Source organism: Miscanthus floridulus, chromosome 3 (genome assembly GCF_019320115.1).
Source record: "Miscanthus floridulus cultivar M001 chromosome 3, ASM1932011v1, whole genome shotgun sequence".
In the NCBI taxonomy this organism is placed as follows: domain Eukaryota; kingdom Viridiplantae; phylum Streptophyta; class Magnoliopsida; order Poales; family Poaceae; genus Miscanthus; species Miscanthus floridulus.
Window position 1 is genome coordinate 43,095,940 of NC_089582.1, and position 24,833 is coordinate 43,120,772.

Sequence of the window (24,833 nt, forward strand, 5' to 3'; positions counted from 1 at the left end):
CGACTAAATAGTCAATTCCAGCATATTCATGAGAATAAATCACTTAAAGCTCATGGGGTTATGTAAGAAGAATCGGTTATTATTTAGGATAAACATCATTGTTTGAGCAAATATGAATCAATGGCAATAAGATATCAACAATGATTGGTTTATGTCAAGCCAATGATTACAAGTAACCGAACCCCTTTTGATATAAAGAAATAATTCAACACCACTTAACCGTTTGATAAAAATAAATCTAATGAACATGTTAGATCTCATCTATCGCCATGACCAGTGGGGCATGAGGTAGAATCACACAGGCCGTAGAAATAATAATAGACTCGACGACCCTAACTCATTACTAATACCAGTGGGGCATGAGACAGAATAATGCAGGCCGTAATACAATAATAAGATCACGTGGCTAACATATCTTTCAACATATCTTTACTTCAACGGTCTCGTGATACGAACTGTTCGTGGAAGCGCTCGATATCGGCTAAAACAGCCGATTCAGGTATAACGCACGGTTAAAGTCATGTCTTACCAGGAATAGATCTACTAAATAACAATCTCCACCCCACGGTGCTAACAGCGGGGTGTGAGGTAGAATCACATAGGCCGTGATAAAGGGCCGTTGAACGGTTCTCGCTAGTCAATAAATCTACTCGAGATGCAACATGCCTTAACCGCACGTTATGCACGATTAAGATTGATGTAAAATAGCTGATAAAACATAACTCATCGTTTAAGGTGTAGATTAGATCAGTTTTAGGTTAGCAAACGATGGGTCAAATAAGATATACGGCCGATCTAAATCAATCTTAATCGGGCAGAGTGATATTGCTGTAATTAGATAAATAATGAAAGCAATAAGTAATATCGGTAACTTAATGAATCTATCAAAGATTGCCATTCTAAGGTAGAGCCGATAACTTGACCTTGATCTAATTCAAGCAGTGGGGTGTGAGGCAGAATCACACAGGCCATACTTGAATTAAACAAGAGTCGATAACTAGCTTATACCAGAGCCGCAGTGGGGGTCGACCGGATCGATGCAGTCATACGAACAGAGGTATAAACCATGACGGTACTTACAGACAAGCAGTGGAGATCGACCGGATCGATGCAGCCGTACTCGCTAAAGAACTCACCGAGATCTACTCTACTCCTACTCCTAAGAGGTGGTCGGAGCCAAAAAAGTAATTGACTTGTATTTGGATTGATTGATTCTTCTCATACAATAGCCGTGGGTTTATATTTATACCCTAGGCTGATAAGAGTCCTAAACGAACATGACTAGATAACAAAAAGAAATATCAAGATACATGGACTATAATTTCCCTTATGCAGAATCCTTGCTGATAAAGCTTCCTTGTTTGATATGTGTCCTTGTTTCTTTTATCCTAATATGCATCTGAACGTCATGTCTCTATCAAATTTGTTAAATAATATTTTCTGGCCGGCTCATAAATATCCCTTAATTAGGAAACTTTCTTGCTCTTGACATTATCGGCCGATCTCTTCCTTTCTAGGATAAGCTTACCAAATTTTGGTGTAAACACAGGCCCCTCTAGTTCGAAGTATGAGTTTTCATGCTTCGAACTATTTGACCTGATGGTCTTCTTTTTCCTAGCCGATGACATTTGATCACAATCACTGAAAGCTGCATCGGCTCCATCTTCTTTTTGATCTTGATAACTTCAAAATTGATCTTTTTCTGCATCTTCATTCATCTGCTTTAGCCAATTAGGAGCTGGCCCCCCGAGTTCGATCATAGCAATACAAGTTAACCTATAGTACAAAAATATGCTGCATAAAAGTTTAGGCATTCTAGCCGATAGTCTTGTTCAAAGGAGCCAAGAAATTTACTAGCAGCGATATTACCTTATTCCAAGACTCACCTACACATGTGAACTTTGAAGTGTCTACCATACCATCTTGGGTGGTTGAGGAATGGAACGGATTAGAATCCAGTCATCCTCGCTCCCCGTGCTCAGAAAACTTAGGTTTTTAAAAGATTTTCAAATTAAAACATTGCTTTGATCCTCAAATGATTCTCTCAGATCGCTTAATGTGTATAATTCCTCGTCCAAGCATTGTTTTGTCTCTCCTTATCCTACTTCTAAAAAGCTTATGTGGAGTTTTAGGTAGGGATGAAATATGTAGCGTACTTACCTTGCATATATTGTAAGGTCAAATCCCAGATCCAAGGAGAGAAATGTCATACTCTTAGATCAAGATGTGCATGTGCGTGAAATATTTGGTGGCTAACCTAATTCTACTATGCTCTTTGAAATACATTTATCTCTTATGGAATATTTTTATGAGAACATGGGCTATCTTTTCTCATCTTTTTCTTTTTCCTTATTTATTTATTTATTTTGGACTTCTTTTGTATCCATCTTTTATATATTTTCGCATAACCCATGTCTCTCTTTATAATAAATTTTTGAGAGAAATATTATCAAGAACTTAGGGCATTTATTCTAATAAAACCTAACATATTTTTGTCTTCTCCCAGTGTAGGAGTAGAACATTTTTGAGGTGGATGAAGAATATGTTTTTGCGTACTTCTAGTATAGAAGCAGCACATATATGTGGTGTGTACGTGATCTTGATCTTAGGAACATGATAAATCTCTCAACAAGGGTCAACAAAACTTGACAAAACTCAACACAGAGCAAGCAGCTTATGTGGAAGGTTTTTAATGAGACTAATATATGGCTCTGGTAGGAAATTCAACATCATTGAGGAGACAAGCTATTGATTTTGAATTTTTGTAAGAAAATTTTCCAAATACTTTGCAAAAAGAAGCAAGGTTTCTTTCATCATACCATATCTCATTCATCAACTACTTAGATAGCATGTTTTCCCTATGATAGATTGTTCACAAGTGACAGGAAAAGCATGAAATAAAGAATATAGGTACCTCCACTTCGAACTGATGAATGTCTTTGTTCGAACTTTCTCCTAGTATGTACATATCAGCTAGACTTCATCGGCCTTATGATCTCTGCATTCTCAATCAAACATATGATATGGCATGACCGCATGTACTTCCAAGATCTGACTCATCCTTTTTGTGCCCACGTACATCGTGTATATATATGCATGGAAATCTGACTTGCATGCACTACATAAAGGGCTCTATCGACTTGATGTCTTGATCTTCCAATTCTGAGCCGATTGCGAGCAATCTTTCATTTACTGCTTCTGACTTTTAATAAGGCAATTGTCAGTTTCAGAAGTCCCACAATCAGATCAAGTTGAGAGCACAGAAAGAGCACTGCGAAAAATTCGCTTGTGGAAGCCACAAACTCCAACAAAGGTCAGGGCTAGCCAAGAGGCTTCCTACATTGGCCACTGAGCACGCTGTAGGTACATCATGGTAGTGCAGACACCTTTGTTGTCATCGGACATGTCCTCACCAAGCACAAGCTTAGAGACCCTATCTTCTACCAGCTCCTATTTTGTCGCCCATGTAGCAGCGATCGGTCATGTTGGCATAGGGCTTCATGCTGAGCCGTCTGAAGGGCGCGGCGATAAATGTCGAGGATCAACCGAGGAGCTTGGCCATTGTGGCAATCGGCTCGAATAGTCTATTGATGTCAACACTGCTGCACTGCTCTAAGAAGGACATGGATGCGTTAGACATGGTGCAGCTGAGGTCACTCGCCATATCAACGAGACTCCATGTGGACAATAATGAGTAGCATTTGTCATGTTATGGCCCAGACTCTTCCACGTCCTTTGCCCATCCATCAGTTATGCTTCCACAAGAGAATATAGTTGATGTAGAGGAGGAGGTCCGCAGCCTTGTTTGCCAGCAACACTTCCTTGTCATTGCCATCAGCCGTGAGTTCCTTGAACTTGTTCCATGGTAACTTGTTGCTGCTGCCACTAACCTTGCATCGCCACACGTACATAGTAGTCTCTATCCGGTCGGCCATTGCCAGCAAGTCATGCTCCGACAAGATGTTGAGCGTGTCAAGCAAGAATTCTAGTGAGAACTTGTCAGTGCCTTGCATGACATGATACACCAGGTCCTCATGCTTGTTTATCCACACTTGGGGAACAAATGGTTCATAGGCTGGGGGGCAGCCGATTCTACTTCATTGGAAGATGGCGTCTAGGACATAGGGCATCGGCAGCCATCACTAGTCCTCGCTCCGGTGATCCGACCTCCTAAATGATAATGGTGTCCCAGCGATGACAATGAAGTAATCAAGCCAGATGACCTTATCCTGATAGATATCCTTATCGATAGCTAATCTCCACCGTCTTCTGCATGTCAATAATAATTTTTAGCCGATGGTCTCCTATCGGCTGTTAGGTTGTTAACCTTTTCTGTATCTCTGATACAACCCCCATGGTGACTTTTCCTTCTTATCAAAAAATATACTTGGTCGAATAGACAATGATAATTACCCATGGAGGAAAACTCAATGTGACCTCGACAATCAAACTAGTGATGGTCATTGGCTATTGGCTCTATGTGATTATTCTTGAAATTCCACTGTTGTACTAGAAACTAATATCTCACTAGTCTTACACCCTTGTTAATCGGCTGCAGACTCTGTCAGTTTGAAGGGTAAGGTCTTGAACCAACAGCCGATTCTATCTCAAGAGAGGTGATTGGTCTTTGTTAGCTTGGAGAGTAAATGCTTCATCGACAATTCCTTGCTTCCTGGTTCCTTGCCAAGTTTGCGAAAAGTGGTGTAAGGCATGAGATTGACAGAAGCACCTCCGTCTACCAACATCTTATTCATTGGCTTCCCATCAACCAAATATTTTACATATAAAGCCTTTAAGTGCCGATGCTTGATTGGTTTATCAAATATTGCTTGCTGTATAACCGTTAACTTGGCAACTATTTCTTCATACTCCGATTCATTGAAATCCAAATAAACTTCTTGATATGCTAGAGCTTTGAACTTTGATGGCAACAAAAAAGTCATTTGAATACTAGCCGATGGTTGCCTTCTATCGGTTGTTTGCTTAGCACGCCATACTTGAGGTTTACTAGATGCCTGAGCCTGTTCCAACTCTCTATTCCTTAGGCATTGCACCCTTCTCTTCTGGCTTCTTATCAAACCTCTGGGACACCATTGGCCTTCCTGCCAAACATATTTTCTTTTGTCACTTTCTTCTTCATAATCAGCCCAGTTTTGATCAACAACTCTTTTTCCAAGCCGATTATGAACACTTCCATTTTTTAAGCGTTGATCCATGTTATCATGATGATATGCATCTTGAGCATGGACAGACCGGCAGTTGGCTTGAGATTGCCTAAACTCCCAATACTAATCACTACACTCTGGACAACTATTCTTGGTAGACAACTTCAAACCTTGGTTCTAGCAATATCTGAAGAAAGGATAATTTCAATGCAATTTAGCTTGCTTTCTTTCATACCTCTCTTTTTCCTATTGACGCTGGTATTCTTGCTTTTCTAACCAATGCTCATAATCCTTTTTCTCCTACCGCTACCATTTATTCAATAGGATTCGAGATGTAACTCGCGGCTTTGTCGCCCCTTCTTTTGATGTTTCTCCATGCTCATATCGGCTCTTTCGCTTGTCACGACATCTTCTAATTCATCTGTATTCGTCAGTCGATATTTGCTTCTCGGGATCGACTGTTCTAGCTTCTCTTGATTTGGTTGATGTTAGGACCTTAGTCTTTCCATTAAGCAGCCTAGCATCGACCATGTTTTGATCTCCTGGGAAAGAATTATCATCAATTTTCATTTTCTAAGGCGTATCAAATTTGAGTCTTCCTTGCTGAATAGCCCTCTGTATATGCTACTGGAAAATTCTACACTCATTAGTGGAATGAGAAGTGGCGTTATGGAACTTGCAGAACTTCTTATTCTTCAACTGATTAGGGGGCAATATAACATGATTATCAGGCAACTTGATCTGTCCCTTCTCAAGCAAGAAATCAAAGATCTTGTCTGATTTTGTGACGTCAAAGTCATAGCTCTCCTCGACTCCTCTTCCCCAAGGATTTAGTACCATTACTATCTTTTTGCCCCAATTCCATTTAGCTGTGGCAACTTCTTCTTCTTCATCTTTATAGCCATCATCGACTGAGTATGGATTATAAGCTTCGGCTACTTTGGTACTCCTCTGAAATCGGGTATCTCTGCACATACTCTGGAATTGGCTATTGAGTGCCACCACTCGTTGAGCCAATTGACCTAGGTTGTCAAATTTGTATCCCAATAGTTTTTCTTTCCACATTAGTAGCATTCCTTGAATGGCTAAAGCAGCTAGCTAATCATCAGCCAAGTTTAATGAGAAGCATAAGTTCCTAGTTTCTTAGAATCTCTGAAGAAATTTAGTGCCTGATTCATTAGTCTTCTGCCTTATGGTTATCAGATTGGTAATCTTCTTTTCTCCAGTCCCAGTATAAAAATATGTATGAAATTTCTTTTCTAGATCAGCCTAATTGGCAATTGAGTTGGCCGGCAGTGATGAAAATCAAGTGAAGGCTGGCCCTGACAGGGACAAGGAGAAGAAACAAACTTGATAGGCCTCCTCAACTGATGCCTCGCCCAATTGTGTAAGATATCGACTAACATGTTCTACTGTGCTTGTACTGTCTTGATCAGTGAACTTAGCAAACTCTGGAAGCCTATAATTTATAGGAAGAGCGACCAAATTATACCATTTTAGGTATGGGCGTTTATATGAAAAGGTTAGCCCCTTTGGATTTAGACCGAACTGATTCTTCATCATCTCGGTCACCTTTAGCAACAACTCGTCAGCATGTGAATTTGGATTTCTCTGCACCTACTGACCCATCTATGGGTTGAAATCCCATGTACCTTGATACCCTAGATTTGGAATCATGTGAAGGGTGTTATAATCTGTGCTATAATGATATCCCTGTGGAATCTCTATCTGTTGGGTCCTTTGCTAGTTTGCTGCTCGAAGTCTCTGATTGTAGACATGAGGATATATATCTCTACGGATCCTTTGAATTGATGGTGCTATTTTTTGAGCCAACGATGGTATGTGGTCTGATGTGCCAAAATTAATCACCTGGTTCTAACTTTGCCCCGCCGGCTGTTGCACATGCTGCACTAAAGATCTAGGATTATATTGTGTCTGATTCGTAGTAGTACCTTGAGCTTGTTTAGATGAGCTCTGAACTACCTAGACATCATTATTACTAGCTGGTGCTGCTTCTTGATGGCTAGTGCCAACTTGATTAGTCCCTTGGGTTGATAGATGTGGAATGTTGTAATAAGCTGGCCCGCCTTGACCAACTGGAAATCCATGAATTGCCTCTTTCAAGGCGTTATGGAATACATCCATGAAAGCTTTGTTATGGCATCATGAATAGATTTGTCCACAACCTCTTTAAAGAAACACCTGTCTTCAGCTTTAGTTGTGTTTGTCTGCCCGTATAACAGAACTCTTGGTAGTGGAAATTTCTGAACAATTGTGTTGTCACGTATTTTGGTGTAGGACAATAAACATTTGTTCTGGAACTGTTCTATAGCTTTGCTGATGACACCCTTATCCCCATCAGGTAAATCTTCATAATATAGCATAAGGATGTTGTCGTTGTTGTGAACTGCCATGATGATTTGTGGGGTCCCACCGGGCATGCCAGAAACGCGCGTCGACACAGAATTTTCGTCCCGTGCCTAGGACACACGCAGCAAGCCAGAAGGGTCCGCTCGATGGAGCAGATCCGCCTAGCTTCAATGTAGGGATGGTCGATCCTGCGCAATCCTCCCGAGGCGTGCCAATCAATTTGACCCTGCAATTGACAATGAGGGAAAGTTCATCAGTAATTAAGGGCAGAACTTGCCGGTATTGCCAGACAGTCCTGAATGTGTGGCTATGAGAGCTGATATGAAAGGAGATCGACTAAATAGTCGATTCCAGCATATTCATGAGAATAAATCTGTTAAAGCTCATGGGGTTATGTAAGAAGAATCGGTTATCATTTAGGATAAACATCATTGTTTGAGCAAATATGAATCAATGACAATAAGATATCAACAATGATTGGTTTATGTCAAGCCAATGATTACAAGTAACCGAACCCCTTTTGATATAAAGAAACAATTCAACACCACTTAACCGTTTGATAAAAATAAATCTAATGAACATGTTAGATCTCATCTATCGCCATGACCAGTGGGGCATGAGGCTGAATCATGCAGGCCGTAGAAATAACAATAGACTCGATGACCCTAACTTATTACTAATACCAGTGTGGCATGAGACAGAATAATGCAGGCCATAATACAATAATAAGATCATGAGGCTAACATATCTTTACTTCAACAGTCTCATGATGTGAACTGTTCATGGAAGCGCTCGATATCGGCTGAAACAGCCAATTCAGGCATAACGCACGGTTAAAGTCATGCCTTACCAGGAATAGATCTACTAAATAACGATCCCCACTCCACGGTGCTAACAGTGGGGTGTGAGGCAGAATCACACAGGCCATGATAAAGGGTCGTGGAATGGTTCTCACTAGTCAATAAATCTACTCAAGACGCAACATGCCTTAACCGCACGTTATGCACGATTAAGATTGATGTAAAACAGCTGATAAAACATAACTCATCGTTTAAGGTGTAGATTAGATTAGTTTTAGGTTAGCAAACAATGGGTCAAATAAGATATAAGGCCGATCTAAATCAATCTTAATCGGGCAAAGTGATATTGCTGTAATTAGATAAATAATGAAAGTAATAAGCAATATCGGTAACTTAATGAATCTACCAAAGACTGCCATTCTAAGGTAGAGCCGATAACTTGACCTTGATCTAATTCAAGCAGTGGGGTGTGAGGCAGAATCATACATGCCTTACTTGAATTAAACAAGAGTCGATAACTAGCTTATACCAGAGCCACAGTGGGGGTCGACCAGATCGATGCAGCTATACAAACAGAGTTATAAACCATGACGGTACTTACAGACAAGTAGTGAAGGTCGACCAGATTGATGCAGCCATACTCGCTGAAGAACTCACCGAGATCTACTCTACTCCTACTCCTAAGGGGTGGCCAGAGCCGAAAAAGTAATTGACTTGTATTTGGATTGATTGATTCTTCTCATACAATAGCCGGGGGTTTATATTTATACCCTAGGCTGATAAGAGTCCTAAACGAACATGACTAGATAACAAAAAGAAATATCAAGATACATGGACTCTAATTTCCCATATGTAGAATCCTTGCTGATAAAGCTTTCTTATTTGATACGTGTCCTTGTTTCTTTTATCCTGATATGCATCTGGACGTCATGTCTCTATCAAATTTATTAAATAATATTTTCTGGCCGACTCATAAATATCCCTTAATTAGGAAACTTTCTTGCTCTTGACATCATCGACCGATCTCTTCCTTTCTAGGATAAGCTTACCAAATTTTGGTGTAAACAAGATCATACCTAGATAATTGCCACTCATTTTCATTAGATAAAATTGTAGAGATAATATACATGTTACTTTCTATTCGTGTTTAGTCAATAAACTTAGATAATTTATAACTCATTCGTTTTAATTCCGAATCCCGTGATTCTTTCACCATAAATCTTCTAAAATAAAACCCTACATGATCATACCACTTTTTGTGCCCATTTAAATTCTAGTTGATTGCTTTTCTTGCTATAATTGTATTTTAATATTAACTATAGTAGTAGCCCTCCGTAGTAGCAGTAGTTAGCCCGTATATTCGCGTATGTGTATGTACTATGACACATACTTGAATATATCCATACCCAATCACCTAAAATAGTAGAATATCTATACATAAAGGGATATGCCCGATACCCGGGTATACGCCTATGTATGGCTATCCCTAGCGACCTAGTTTCTTAGTTCCACTTAATCATGGGCGTATACATATGCTTGAGCGTATATGCCACTAACCCTAGCCATAACCTAGCCCATAAACTTAACCCTAGGCATATACATATGCATGTGCGTATGTGTCACTAACCCGGTGAACTTGTAGAAAGCCTGACCTAGTCATCTTTCTCTTTTAGGTTCACATAATAGTGAACCCTAATAATAGGGAAAATTGGTCTCATAGCATCGAAAGATCGTCGTCTCCGGAAAATACCATCGAAACTTTGCCACTCCGTAAAATACCATCGAAAGAGTGCAACGTCACCTGGATTTAGCATTCCGTCATGTTTGGAGCAAGCGCCGTCGAGCTTCTCGTCCCTGCCGTCGAGCTGCTGTTGCACCTACGACGACGGCGACCTGCATGGCAGCGATGACAATGGCACGGCCCTCATCTCCATACCAGACGACGCTCTCTCGCCCGTCCTGGCCAGGCTCCCCAGCGCGGCCAACGTGGTACGCGCCACCGCCACCTGCCGGCGCTGGGCTCGCATCGTGGCCAAGGACGCCGCCGTGCTCTCAGGCGCCCTGCCTCTGCCGTCGTCCCTGCCCGACCTCACCCTAGGCTGCTTCTACCAGGGAAGCGGCGGCACCAGGGCGCGTAGCAGGCGGCGGCCGGTCTCCTCCGACGCCGCGCAGATGACGCAGCCTTGCTTCGTCCCGATGACCGCTGCGGCGAGGCTGACCGGCCTGCGGTGCCCATCCTGGACCGCGTTAGCCGATGCCGTGATGGGCGGTGATCGCGGCCGTGAGCTGCTGGAGCACGTCTGGCCCGTCGTGGCCCGCAATGGCTGACTCGTGCTGGAGCTCCAGCAGGAACGGTATGGGGTGACGCTGTGCGTGTGCAACCCCGTGAGGGGGCACATGGCGGCCTTGCTCCCGCCTCTCGCCGGCGCAGACAACCCAGGGGACTACGCGTGCGCGCTCTACACTAGCCAGGACCAAGACCCGCCATGGCCATTGTCGGCTTTCTTCCGGCTGGTCATAGTCTACAACCGTCCCAGCTTCACGGCGATGCGGTCCTACTCGTCGGACACCCAGCGTTGGAACACGGAGGTTAGAAGGTCGGGCCCAAAGATGGCGAGCCATGAACCGCGCGAACTTGGCCAGAGCATCGTGATCGGTGGTGTGGCCTATTGGCATCTGAGACACACGGCGTTCGCGGTGCGGCTTGACACCCCAAAGCCTGCCGAGGTGCCCATGCCACGGACTGGCTTACGAAACTTACGCCCGGGCTTGGGAGCGCTCGGCTTGGATGCCCATGGCAAGCTTATATTCATTGATGTTGGACATGTTACAGATCATCCTGCTCGTTCAGAACACCACCTTGCCGTGAGGACAAGCAAAGTCTTTTGTCCCAGCACCGGCACCGGGGACGAGGATGACGATGATGGTGGCCACGGCAAGTGGGAGTGGACGAACAAAGTCAGAATCAAAATGCCATGCATCAGAATGAAACAGCTCAAGTTACCGTGTCTTGACAAGGTTAAATTTCGGTGGTTCTGCGAGAAGAGCGGCAATCTTATCTTTACCCTCGGCCAAGGCACCAGTAGTCCCGGAGCATTTGTACTCAATATGACCACAGAGCATGTCGAGAAGGTGGCCAATGGCGTCGACTATGATTCGTGGAAGTACTTGGTCGGGTACGAAATGGATGGGGCTACATACCTCGCCTCCATTTCACGCCGCCCACCAGATGCCATTCAGCTTGGTAGGTAACCGGAAATCAAATCCGGTTTCTAGGATTACTGATGGCTGCTGCTAACCGGAAATCAAATCCTCAGTTTGCATGTGCGTGGACCACTTGCCACAAAAGAGCAAGCACAACAGATGCCTGGCAGCTGTTTGCTAAAACAAGTATGGCAATCCAGACCGCACAACTGATCATGTGGCACGCATCTAAGCCATGGGTGGTTATCACCCTGGGGGGTGACTACTATCCCTCGTGACAAAAAATTCACACCCACCCACACACACACACACATAGAGAGAGAGAGAGAGAGAGAGAGAGAGAGAGAGAGAGAGAGAGAGAGAGACTAGCAGCCAGCATAAGGGAAGGAAAGAAGTACTACCTCAGCTGTTGGATGTCGACGATTAGATAATCAGCAAGCTCCCAGTGGCAGGCACAAGGGAATAACCTCTGATAAGTACCCTGTGTGAACTCCCTTGGTGGGCTTATCCTCCTGTCCTTGAAGCAGTAGATGCCCAAGTCACACCATTTCTGGTGGCGGTAGTTGAGGTACACCAAATTGGGAGCAAGCTTTGGAAACTTGTCAGTAGGAAGCATGACAGAATAAGTCTTACCAACAAATGCTGCATATTTGCCAATGCCGTTCAGTGGGATCAGCCGCCTCCCAATAACGTCCACCTCAAAGACCTCCATGCGGGAGCTAACACCATCCCGTGTGGTGAATAATTCTTCCGGCGGGTAGCGATCATGTGCAAGGTCAATGCAGGCCAAGAAGCGTACCATGAGCATCCTCCGGTGGTCTTCTTGGGACCGGACAAGGTAGGAGTAGGAGCCCGTTTGAGAGCTGACCGCCATCTCCCTTGACAGGTATACCATCCGAGGCCCGCGCAGATCCACCCTCATCACATGGCCATTTGATGTTGTGACATAACAGTGCCCTCGGAAGGACAGCAGCGTGTAGAATTTAACCTTGCCTTGGGCGTTGTACAAGGGTTCCCGCTGCTCGCCAAAATGGACAAACACCCAGTACTGATCCCCGGACTTTGCGCAGATGATGCGATTCAACCTGTGCCTGAGGGCGAGCACGAGGGTCGGGGGGCTCATCGAGTCGTCGATCACAGCACCATTGATTGCTGAGGGGTCGGGGGGCTCGTCGAGCCGACGACGCCGAGGATGACATGGCGCCGCGCTTCGCGCCGCCGGCGCGCGAGCCACGCTCACCGGCGCAGCCCCTTCTACTCTGGCGCCGCGGCTTCCACACGCGGCCCGTAAGCCCCGCGCACACCCACCGCTGTGGCCTCTGCTCCTCTGCTCCTGTCTGCCAGCGCGGCCATTGCTCCCGCTCGCCGGCGCGGCCCCTTCTGCTCCGGCGCCGTGGCTTCCCCGCGTGCTCGCGCCACACGTGGCCCGTGCTCGCGTCCCGCATGGCCCGTGAGCTCCACGCGCACCCGCCGGCGCGGCCGCTGCCGTTCCTGCTCCGGCGTGCGATAAGCTTCTCCTCCTCCACGTGATGCTGCCGGGGTGAGGGAGATCAGGCGGCGATCGGGCTCGTTCGTGGGGCCGCATCGGGGTGAGCCGAGCTCAGGAGGGCCAGGACCCGAGCTCGCCGGAGGTCCTCCATCTACGAGGTGGCGGAGCTGCTGAGGCTCCCGAGGCTGGTCCTCCGCACGCTGCCGATGTCTGCTAGCAGGGAAGGGAAGGCACGGGGAAGCTGCGGCACCGACGAGCGGGAGCAGAGGAGCAGAGGCCGCGATGGCGGACGGGAGCGTGCGGCGCGCGCAGGAAGGGCCCACAGATGAGCGGGACCAGGCGACGACACAACGAGATGAGCCGCGCCGGCAACAGTAGCTCGACGGCAGGGACGAGAAGCTCGACGACGCTTGCTCCAAACATGACAGAATGCTAAATCTAGGTGACGTTGCACTCTTTCGATGGTATTTTACGGAGCGGCAAAGTTTCGATGGTATTTTCTAGAGACGACGATCTTTCGATGCTACGAGACTAATTTTCCCCTAATAATATGGTCTGGTTTTCTATCAGACCAACCACCCACCTTAACCTAACCCATAGAAGCCCCACCTTATTGATGGAATACCTCTATCCAAATCTTACTTTAGACTGACAAAATAGTGATAACCTAGATAACCAACCCATCACCCAAAAGGACCAACCCAATAGGATCAACCCTTCTAGGATCGTTTGTTTGTTTATGATTGCTTTACATGTTTTGCTTGTTATTTTCCTTGTTTGTGTTTTCCTGTTTGTCGACACTAGACCGCGTAGGATAGAAGACGTGAGAGAAACCGATGGAGTCCAGAAGACAGGAACAGGGGACATAGGAATCAGAGAAGGATATAATCGTCAACGAATGGAGGCAAGTCTTAACACCTACCTAACCCCTCCCTCTACACTACATGCCATCCCTTAACCACCTCTCTTTCACCAACACCACATATTTGTAACATCCTAAAATTTGCATTCTTTTAAAATTAGTAAATATGATTTATTTAAGCAAAGATATGTGCATTAAAAGATAGAGAAATAATAAATTTTGTGGAATTAAAATTTAAAAATAAGGTTAGAAAACTTTTTGATGCATACATGCTGCTGCATGCCATTTTGGGAATGCTTGGAATTTGTTAAAGATTTCAAAAAGAATTGAAATTTGAATTTAAAAAGGGATTTGGAAAATTGTAGAAGAATTAGAAAAGGAAAGGATCTTTTTTTTCTTCCCCTTTCTTGAATTCGGCCCACTGGCTCTCTCCCCTTTCTCCGCTTGGCCCAGCACCACGCCGACCGCTAGCCCAGCCGCGCGCCCTGGCCACTCGTCCCAGCAAGACCCGCCGGCCCATCTACGCGCCAGCAATCGTCGCGCCTCCCTCGTGCCCTGCCGCTGACGCCCGAGCCCCGCTTGTCGGCGCCGCCTTCTTCCCCACATGGCTCGGAACCGCTCACGCCCGGCCTGGCTGCAACCGCCGCCCACGAACGACATCGTGGGAGCGCCCCCCTCACGCCCCGGCCGCTACAAATAGCAGCTGAGCCATCCCCCGCGCACCCTGCTGCCTCCCCAGCTCTTCTTCGCGCTCGCCAAGCACCGAGGAAGCTCCGCAACCACCGCTCCGTGGTCGCCGGGATCCGCCGTCACTTCCTTCGCACGGACCGCCGCCGCTGAGCTTCCCCGTCCTCCTTCCTCCCCGCGGTGAGAACCCCCCGGCCTCCCTCTATCTCCCGGTACCTCTACTTTCTCTTTTCTTGGCTTCTTGAGCCCTGGCCACGAGCTCCGCAAGCCATGGTCGCCGGCCATGGCAGCCACCGCGCTACCCGTTGTTCCCGGCCGCCGTATCGGCATGGCCGAGACCCCCTTCCTCCCCCGCGTTCACCGGTGCTCTCAGTTTCGCATTTGGTGAACCCTAGCCCCTAACCGCGTGCGACCGAGACCTCCACGCCACCGGCAATGGCGCCTCACCGCCGGCGTCACTGTGCCCGGCTGGAATTCTTCTCTCTCCCTCCCCAAGTCTAATTCGAGCCCTCCATCCATGATCCGACGGCCGAGATCAGCCGATACCCCTTCGCGTGGTTGTTTTGTAAAAGAGACCCTAGACTTTTCTAAGTCCTAACCCGCAGTCCAAGGCGTAGTTCCCCGAATGTGCAATCTCGTTTGGAAAGCGTAAACTTCATAGTTTAAGTCAAAAATATGTTTTTAGTATTTACAGAAATGCCATTTGAACTATTTCGCTTATAAAATTGTCGTTTTAGCTCAGAATTGATCCATTCAAATCGCGTTAGCTTCGTAATTTCATAAGCTACATGTTGGAACTACTGTTAGTCAAGTTTGTAACTTTTTAATTTCATGATTAGATTTAATTAAATATATGGCTATAGGAAAACCCATTTAAATCATAACTTTCGCATTTTAGCTCTGTTTTTCGTGAACTTCGCGTTGACGTGATTGTAGCGAGACGTAGATTATGTTTACAAACATTTTATCTTGTTTTCAATACTATTGGTGTACTATTCTAATGATAGGAATGCTTGCTTTGCATGAATGCTTTTGGAATGTTGTATGTTGCTGTGTTGGTCACATTCAGACGGTGAGGAAAACGTTGGAGACCAAGAACTCTTCGACGACCAGCAGGACTAGCACGAGTTTGTGAACCAAGGCAAGTATAGCATGGGCTTTCCATGATGTCCTATTTCACTTTAATCAATTACTCATTTGCATGTGTCTAATTTGATAACCGTAAGGACAACCTAGTGATTGTTTATCCTGTGCCTTGTCTCCTATGGGTTAAATGCATATGGGTAGATTGCTAGAGCTCTAACTAAACTTAATATACATGATGATGAATGTTACTATGGAACTAAGAGTTTAACATGATTCATAATAACTGTTCCATAGGGCGAAGGTGCAAATGATCTTTGTTCATGTTGCTCCCAGCTCTCCTTAAGGACTTATCTATCGGCAAAAGCTGGGACTGACAGTGCAACTAGGAGAGTCATATGGCTCTGACTTTAGCTCAGTAATAGGATCTTTTCTAGCTAGTTAGAGGTTACCTTTTTGGCGCAAATGGGGCTTGCCATGTTGGGTATAGGGCTGCCTCTGTTCCTATGAGTATAGCCGCGATGGATATGTGCCATAGGAAAGGGGGGTTCCTACATCTGCCTGCCAAGGAAACCTAGCGGCCCTAACTTGTTAGGGAAACCTATGAAATGGCTTCATAGTGTACCCTGCCCGCTCACCTTGGCAGTGACATGGGAGTAATTAACCCAGGCATATGGGGATCACGACTCGCGGTGAATGTGCACCACCTCTGTAGAGGGTAACAAACTATTATAACAGCCGTGCTCACAGTCACGAGCGGCCCAGAAAACTCATAGAATAATTGGATACTTGATGATGTTCATTTAAGATGTTCTATGATAATATACGATACACTTTACACTGATATTTGTTCTTATGGGGTTAAATGGGAGCTTAAGCATAATTTGATAATATCTGATAATAAAAGTTTGACTTACTAAAAATGCTAACTGCAGTAAACCAGTGTCAACCTTTTGAGCTTCATAACCCCATGTTAGCTTGTTAAGTACGGGATGTACTTACACTTGTTTATTTTCTTTATTTGGAATAAAAATCCCGGATGGGTAACAGATGACAACGGGTATGAGGATTTCTCGGAGGATTTTTAGGCTTGTGGTCAACTAGTTGACCTTCCCTGTGATGAAGCCCACGAGAGTTTATTATCTTTTTATTTTCCGCTGTGTGATGTAAGACTAAGTTGTATTATAGATCTGATGTAAGAGACACCGTGAAGATACTTTATATGATTTGTCGACTTGTGTGTGTGACTGTTTCCTGGGCACACATGAGTATTGTGCATTCAATTTTATCCTTAAAATTGGGTTTGACAAATTGGTATCAGAGCCGTGTTGACTGTAGGACGCAAGCCTAGTTAGAAAACGGTCGTTTTAGCATCTTTGCTCCTCTGGTTTCTTGCTTACTGTCTTATTCTTGTTATTTTATTAAAACATTTATGCTTTTCATACCTTAATCTATTATTTAAAATTGTTGATTCTAATTCTATCTCACTTTAAATCTATAGATGTCTCATAATCCGAAGACTGCTCGCCTCAGCACCGCCGGCTATCGTGCCATGTTCACCCTACGTGCCCCACCGGTGGAGAGGGAGATTGTGATCATCTCCGACGACGAGGAGATGGCTACACCTACACCTACACCTGCTCCTACACCAGTCGTCGTGCCAGTCTATCCTGTTGTAGCTACACCTGAGGAGTCGACGGCTATTTCCCCTACACCTGCACCATCCCCAGCTGTTCCCGTGGTGGAGGAGGAGATTGGCTTGAAGTGCAAGTACTACTTCAAGCCAGCCCCAGAGACAGCCTACTACCACACCCTCCTCACTCATGTGCTGGACGACTACTACCCCGACTTGCACGCCTCCATCAGCTACCACTACACCGAGTACCAGCATCCATTGGAGGCTACCTTCTGGAAGGTAGAGCTGGTGGTCACCGCTTGGAATGATATCAAGAATGGACATGAGGTGGAGATTGTCCACTGTGCCCCTGCCAGGAGAGCCTATGCTTTGGATGGCATGGAGGATGCAACACAGAATGCCTACATCCACTACCACGGTCGTCGCTTTGAGGCCATGAGGGAGGATCGCTTCAGGTTCCTTTCTCGAAATGATCATGAGGGTGTTTGGTAGGTTTTGGCTCCACTAGAGAATGACCCAACTCTGGAAGCAATGGTGCAGCATGTCCACGCTATGCAGGGAGTGGATGAGGAAGTCAAAGGAGAACTGCGGGCATCTCAGAGGGCGCAGAGACGTCTTCAGAAGCAAGTGGATGAACTTCGAGCAAAACTTGGATAGCCTTCCATCTACAAGAAGAAGCGCCGGTCCTTCACCATGATTGACACCGCTCCATAGGTGTTAGGTGCCTTGATCTAGACTACCACGTCGTTAGATAGTGTTACTTATTTAGTCTTGTTTGGTCTTGTGAACTTGGATGATTAGATGTTTAATTTGTGAACTTGGTTGATTTGGTATTTGCTTGATTGCTGGAAGTTTGTGGGCATGTCCACAACTTCCTTAGATTGGAACTTTAAGTTTAGAATGAAATCTTAATGCAGATGTTTCGCTTTATCTTATCTCTGCTGTGCTGATTTCTGGAGCAGCCTGTGTTCTTTATCTGGTATCTCGAAATCTGGGATGATAAAAATTCTGAAATTTTTGTGGAGATAACTAGACCTCTGTATCTTTCAAGTGTCTCTGGAATCACGTCAATAGCTGTTCAGGTTTGGGAGATCTAGCTGTCACAAGTTGATGTTCCTGCGCTGTCTAGAACTCAGAACAGTTTCGGTTTAGCTCTACTTTTGACTATGTGTGAGTCCGAATCTGTAAAAGTGGTCTAAATGGAAGTTATATCTTATGTCCTTAGCTTTCTAACAAATCTTGGTGCACCTCTGTTGGATCTTTGAAACTTGAGTTATAACAGTTTTACTGAACTGCTGAATATGAATCTTGTCCAGAAAATTCTCAGCATTGCTTCTTATTTTTTGTAAGCTCTCTATAATTGGAAAAAATCTCTAAATTTTGCACATTTGTTGGAAAACAGATGGCCGCAAGAGGAGGAAGAGGTAGAGGCCATGGTCATGGGCGTGATGCTCTCATAAATCCACCACCGCCACCTGTGACCATGGAACAGATATTGAGAATGCAAGCGCAGCTGATGCAAGCTATGATGCAGTGCTTGGACAATGAACCTGCAAGAGGACCACCGCCTATTCAGGTCAGAGATAAGCGTGGAGAGTTCATGAAAGGTCGACCACCGGTGTTCACCCATGTCTCAGACCCTATGGAGGCAGATGATTGGTTGCGTGCTGTGGAGAAACAACTAAACATAGCACAATGCAACAACCTTGAGAAGGTGTTGTACGCTTCTGGGCAACTCCAAGGAGCTGCTCAGGATTGGTGGGAATCATTCTAGTTTGGACGTCCCAACAATGCTCCTGCCATCACTTGGCAGGAATTTAAGGACAGTTTCCGGTCATACCATATTCCTAATCGACTAGTGGAACTGAAGCAGGAAGAATTCAGATCTCTCAAGCAAGGATCAATGACTGTGGCAGAGTATCAGAACAAGTTCGCACAACTATCACGCTACGCTCCTAATGATGTAGCGGATGACAAGGATAAGCAACGCCATTTCCTCAAGGGACTTTATGATGGACTACAGCTCCAGCTGATGTCTAATACTTACCCTAACTTCCAGTCTTTGGTGAATCGCGCAATCGTGATTGATGATAAGCGCAAGGAGATGGAAGCTAAGAAGAGAAGGCTCCAAGGGCAAGCTTCTGGAAGCAACACTCACCCATGTGCTTATCCCCAGCAAGGTTTCTAGTAGAGGAATCAAGGACCAACTCACCAGGGAAACCGTGGTCAGTATCCTCAGCGGAACCAGTTCCAGCAATGCCCTCAGTATCAGCAATAGTTTGGAAATCAGCGTCCCCCGCAACAGACCAGCAATCCTGCAACACGCCAGGGAGTGCCCAACAATGCTCCTATGAAGAGTGGTGCACCCACCAATCCCAATGCCTGCTACCGATGCAGAGAAGTAGGTCACTATGCTCATCAGTGTCCTAAGAAGCAGAACCAACAAGAACCTTAGAACCAGACCAGCAATCAGAAGTTCAATGCCTGACCACCTCACACAGCGAAGGTGAACTATGTGTCATCTGATGTAGCTCAGGAGACGCCTGAGGTCATGCTGGGTATGTTCAGCGTCAACTCTATTTCTGCTACCGTACTTTTTGATTCTGGTGCTTCGCATTCTTTTATCTCCCAAGCTTTTATTAGAATGCATAGCATACCTTTGTGTGCCTTGAAAAACCCCATACTAGTGAATTCCTCGGGAGGTAGTATGCTCGCTTCTTATTGGAGCCCCTCAACTAGCATTTCCTTAAGGGGGATAGACTTCAAAGTGAAGCCTATTATGTTGAGAACAACGGGAATTGATCTTATCCTGGGAATGGATTGGATGAAACAACACCGGGCAGTGATTCAGTGTTAGGAGAAATCTGTGGTTGTGACATCACTCAATGGAGATAGAATCTATGTAGAAGTGGTAGTGCAAGCTCAGCCTACAGCCATAGTGAACCAGCTAGATGGTGAAGTCAATGAACAAGATCGTGTCATGGAGGAGTTCCCGGATGTCTTCCCCGATGACTTGCCAGGTATGCCACCTGACCAAGACATTGAATTCATTATTGAATTATTACCTAAAACTGCACCAATAGCTAAACGTCCATATAGAATGGGAGTTAATGAATTAGAAGAGCTTAAGAAACAACTAAAAGAGTTGCAAGAAAAAGGTTTCATATGCCCCAGTTCTTCCCCATGGGGGGCCCCTGTGATCTTTGTGGATAAGAAGGATGGTAGTCAACGGATGTGTGTGGATTACTGCTCACTTAATGAGGTTACCATCAAGAATAAATACCCTTTGCCTAGGATTGATGATTTGTTTGATCAGTTGAGAGGAGCTCATGTGTTCTCCAAGATTGATCTCCGATATGGTTATCATCAGCTTAAGATTCGGAACTCGGACATACCTAAGACAGCATTCACTACACGGTATGGATTATATGAGTACACCGTTATGTCTTTTGGATTGACCAATGCACCTGCATACTTCATGTATCTGATGAATAAGGTGTTCATGAAGTTTCTGGATAAATTTGTGGTAGTATTCATAGATGACATACTAATATTCTCCAAGACTAAAGAAGAACATGCTGAACACATAAGGTTGATCTTGCAAAAGCTTAGAGAACATAAGTTGTATGTGAAGCGGAGCAAGTGTGAGTTTTGGTTAAAGGAAGTCTCTTTTTTGGGTCATGTAGTCTCCAATGGTGGAATAGCAGTGGATCCAGGCAAAGTGCAAGATGTACTGAATTGGAAACCACCAACAACTGTAAGTAAGATTCGTAGCTTTTTGGGATTAGCTGGATATTACCGAAGGTTCATTGAAGGCTTTTCCAAGCTAGCCAAGCCCATGACAGCTTTGTTGGAAAAGAATGCTAAGTATGTATGGTCGGATAAATGCCAGGCAAACTTTGAAGAGCTAAAGAAGAGATTGACTATAGCTCTAGTATTAATCTTGCCCGATTTAAGCAAGAACTTCTCTATATATTGTGATGCATCCCGTTTGGGTCTTGGATGTGTGCTTATGCAAGAAGGAAGAGTGGTTGCATATGCATCTAGACAACTAAGGAAGCATGAGTTGAATTATCCTACTCATGACTTGGAATTGGCAGCTGTGGTTCATGCTTTGAAGATCTGGAGACATTATCTGATTGGACATAAGAGTGATATCTATACTGATCATAAGAGTTTGAAGTATATCTTTACCCAATCAGATCTGAATCTGAGACAATGTCGTTGGTTGGAATTGATCAAAGACTATGATTTGGAAGTGCATTATCACCCGGGAAAGGCAAACGTCGTAGCTGATGCACTTAGCAGAAAGAGCTATGCCAATGGACTTCAGATAACATCTATGTCAGCAGAGTTGTGTGCTGAAATGGAGTATCTCAACTTGAGCCTGGTCACTAATGCAATGGAATTGGTGATAGAGCCTACTTTGGAAAAAGAGATACGCAAAGGACAATTGGAGGATGAAAAACTTAAAGAGATAGCAGATAATGTAGTGCTTGGAAAGGCACCCAGATTCAGAATGGATGAGGATGGTACTCTTTGGTTTGGGAAAAGGATATGTGTACCTAAAGTGAAAGCTATCCGAGATGCAATTCTGCAAGAGGCCCATGAGTCTGCTTATTCTATACATCCCGGAAGTACCAAGATGTACTTGGATCTCAAGGAGAAGTATTGGTGGTATGGTTTGAAGAGAGATGTGGTAGAATATGTGGCTTTGTGTGACACTTGTCAAAGAGTGAAAGCTGAGCATCAAAGACCTACAGGGTTACTACAATCAATGAAGATCCCTGAATGGAAATGGGAAGAAGTTGGTATGGATTTTATTGTAGGACTGCCCCGCACTCAAAGAGGTTATGATTCAATATGGGTAATAGTGGATTGACTCACCAAGGTTGCTCATTTTTTACATGTCAAGACTACCTATAATGGTGCAAGATTAGCAGAGTTGTACATGGAAAGAATAGTGTGCTTACATGGTGTTCCCAAGAAAATTGTGTCAGATAGAGGCACCCAATTTACATCGCAATTCTGGCATAAAGTACATAGATCTTTAGGGACAAAGTTGAATTTCAGTTCTGCTTACCACCCGCAAATTGATGGACAGACTGAAAGAATCAACCAGATTTTGGAAGATATGTTGAGAGCTTGTGCACTTCAGTATGGTGATAGTTGGGATAAGAGTCTGCCTTACGTAGAGTTCTCGTACAACAACAGTTATCAGAAGAGCCTCAAGATGGCACCTTTTGAGGCGTTGTATGGACGTAAGTGTAGAACGCCTTTGTTCTGGAATCAGACTGGAGAAACTCAAGTGTTTGGTCCCGATGTCCTTAGAGACGTGGAAGAACAAGTGAGAATGATTAGAGACAATTTGAGAGTAGCTCAGTCCCGACAGAAGAGTTACGCGGATACCCGCAGAAGAGAGCTGACTTTCGAGATTGGTGATTATGTGTACTTGAAAGTGTCACCAATGAGAAGTGTGAGAAGATTCAATATGAAGGGAAAGTTAGCACCAAGGTATATATGACCTTTTAAGATCCTAGAGAGACGTGGAGAAGTAGCTTATCAGTTGGAACTGCCTGAGAGCTTGTCCGGTGTGCACGACGTGTTCCATGTTTCCCAATTGAAAAAGTGTCTAAGGGTACCAGAAGAACAAATTCCTTTGGAAGAACTTGCTGTCAAGGAAGATCTTACTTATGAAGAGTATCCGATAAAGATCTTGGAAACTGCCGAAAGAGTTACGAGAAGCCGAACAGTAAAGATGTGCAAGGTGTAGTGGAATCGTTATACAGAGGATGAGGCTACTTGGGAAAGAGAAGAGGATCTGAGAAAGACTTATCCCCAATTGTTTGAGTAACAATCACCTAAATCTCGAGGACGAGATTCATCTTAAGGGGGGTAGAATTGTAACATCCTAAAATTTGCATTCTTTTAAAATTAGTAAATATGATTTATTTAAGCAAAGATGTGTGCATTAAAAGATAGGGAAATAATAAATTTTGTGGAATTAAAATTTAAAAATAAGGTTAGAAAACTTTTTGATGCATACATGCTGTTGCATGCCATTTTGGGAATGCTTAGAATTTGTTAAAGATTTCAAAAAGAATTGAAATTTGAATTTAAAAAGGGATTTGGAAAATTGTAGAAGAATTAGAAAAGGAAAGAATCTTTTTTTTCTTCCCCTTTCTTGAATTCGGCCCGCTGGCTCTCTCCCCTTTCCCCGCTCGGCCCAGCACCACGCCAACCACCAGCCCAGCCGCGCGCCCTGGCCGCTCGGCCCAGCAAGACCCACCGGCCCATCTACGCGCCAGCAACCGCCACGCCTCCCCTGTGCCCTGCCGCTGACGCCCGGGCCCCGCTTGTCGGCGCCACCTTCTTCCCCGCGTGGCTCAAAACCGCTCGCACCCGGCCTGGCCGCAACCGCCGCCCACGAACGACATTGTGGGAGCGCCCCCCTCGCGCCCCGGCCGCTACAAATAGCAGTCGAGCCATCCCCCGCGCACCCTGCTGCCTCCCCGGCTCTTCTTCGCGCTCGCCAAGCACTGAGGAAGCTCCACAACCGCCACTCCATGGTCGCCGGGATCCGCAGTCACTTCCTTCGCACGGACCGCCGCCGCTGAGCTTCCCTGTCCTCCTTCCTCCCCGCGGTGAGAACCCCCCGGCCTCCCTCTTTCTCCCGGTACCTCTACTTTCTCTTTTCTTGGCTTCTTGAGCCCTGGCCATGAGCTCCGCAAGCCGTGGTCGCCGGCCATGGCGGCCACCGCGCTACCCGCTATTCCCGGCCGCCGTATCGGCATGGCCGAGACCCCCTTCCTCCCCTGCGTTCACCGATGCTCTCGGTTTCGCATTTGGTGAACCCTAGCCCCTAACCACGCGCGACCAAGACCTCCACGCCGCCGGCAATGACACCTTACCACCGACGTCACTGTGCCCGGCCGGAATTCTTCTCTCCCTCCCCAAGTCTAATCCGAGCCCTCCATCCATGATCCGACGGCCGAGATCAGCCGATACCCCTTCGCGTGGCTGTTTTGTAAAAGAGACCCTAGACTTTTCTAAGTCCTAACCTGCAGTCCAAGGCATAGTTCCTCGAATGCGCAATCTCATTTGGAAAGCGTAAACTTCACAGTTTAAGTCAAAAATACGTTTTTAGTATTTACAGAAATGCCATTTGAACTGTTTCGCTTACAAAATTGTCGTTTTAGCTTCGAATTGATCCATTCAAATCGTGTTAGCTTCGTAATTTCATAAGCTACATGTTGGAACTACTGTTAGTCAAGTTTGGAACTTTTTAATTTCATGATTAGATTTAATTAAATATATGGCTATAGGAAAACCCGTTTAAATCATAACTTTCGCATTTTAGCTCTGTTTTTCGTGAACTTCGCGTTGACGTGATCGTAGCGAGACGTAGATTATGTTTACAAACATTTTATCTTGTTTTCAATACTGTTGGTGTACTGTTCTAATGATAGGAATGTTTGCTTTGCATGAATGCTTTTGGAATGTTGTATGTTGCTGTGTTGGTCACATTCAGACGGTG